Genomic DNA, 1,431 nt, shown 5'->3' with positions numbered 1-1,431 from the left:
GATTCTGTTACATCATATAGTTTGCAGAATATCTTTTATATTGGTCTGTGCATCACTTGTTTCTGAAATCAAATTTTCAAATTAATTTTACATCATTAAAAAAGAAAAAAATCCTAGACCGATCTTGAGTGTAAGACTGAGATAATATGTACTCACCATGAAATCACCATGAAGACAGGACTGTAGGTTGCAAAGGCTGTTGTGGTCGCTTTATAATGTAAAGTTATTTATGTACTATGTAATGGAGAATTAAATAAACCAAATTTATAGTTTTTGGCAGTATAATTTCATAATAAAGGAAGAAACTTTTTAAAAACAATTTATATTGTTATTACAGAGAGGTTCTTTCATCTCTTCTCACTTCAGCCAAGATGAAGTAATTTTATAAGGGCTGTATGCTTTCCTTTGAGTTATTACAAAAGCCATCATTACAGACTTCACTTATCATCACATATACTTGGATAGGTTGTATCCTCAAAAAGCTCCACAGTTTGACCACAGTGACATGAGGGCAGTTTGTGGAGGTAACAAAAGATAAGTGTACCCCAATGTACCAGGAATGTATCTAACCCCCTTCATTTAGAGTCACATCAGTCCAAGAGAGAAATTTGTTAAGTGTGTAATTCTTCCATAATGCAGACTAATTGACATATGAAATCTTGGTTTTCCTCATTAGATCAAGGAAAAATTTGGATTTAGTACCGACTCCACTGATGTAGATGCTTGGTAAAGACCTGTGTATGTCATTCAGTTCTTAGTCCCTACAAGACATGAATCCTTTCCAGAAATTGCAGTTCTGCAATATCAAGATTTATTTAGGTATGTGTAGGAGCATACTTGAGGACCCTCTGAAGACTTACATGTAGATACAGCACAATAGCCACAGTGTTCAAGAGTAGGCTACATGGACTGAGGATGTGTGGATAGTTGGCTTGAGGCAAAGAGCCAGCAGAACCACAGTAGGAGCACTCAAGATGATATGGCATAACCCCATGGAGCTCAACTAGCATCCAGCACAGAATTGAGAGGCCTGATCGTAACCCTTGATGGAGTAGAGTGGGGTCTGCAAATATTATGATATGTAACTTGGAGAGGAGTTAGCATGAAGTGGACATTTCCAGCACTGGACCCATGAAGGAAATGATAAGTACAGTACCTCATAAATTAGCAGAAAAAAGTGTTGGCCTGACCAAACACTCAAACTAGAGGCCTGTAGAAAGCATGCTGATTGTCTCCAACTACTCAACCCCGCCCAGAATCCCCAAACTAATTGAAGGAGACAGGACACCCAAACACATAACCGCACTCGACTTGAAAAGATAGTCCTTTGTATAATTCTCAATGTCCAGAGGGGAGTAGACACAATATTCAATATGGTAATTGGGAACTGTGAATGTTGTATCTGCTACCACTCATGACTACTAAGAGTAT

This window comes from Penaeus monodon, chromosome 21 (assembly GCF_015228065.2).
Source record: "Penaeus monodon isolate SGIC_2016 chromosome 21, NSTDA_Pmon_1, whole genome shotgun sequence".
Classification (NCBI taxonomy): Eukaryota; Metazoa; Arthropoda; class Malacostraca; order Decapoda; family Penaeidae; genus Penaeus; species Penaeus monodon.
This window is presented reverse-complemented; position numbering follows the sequence as displayed.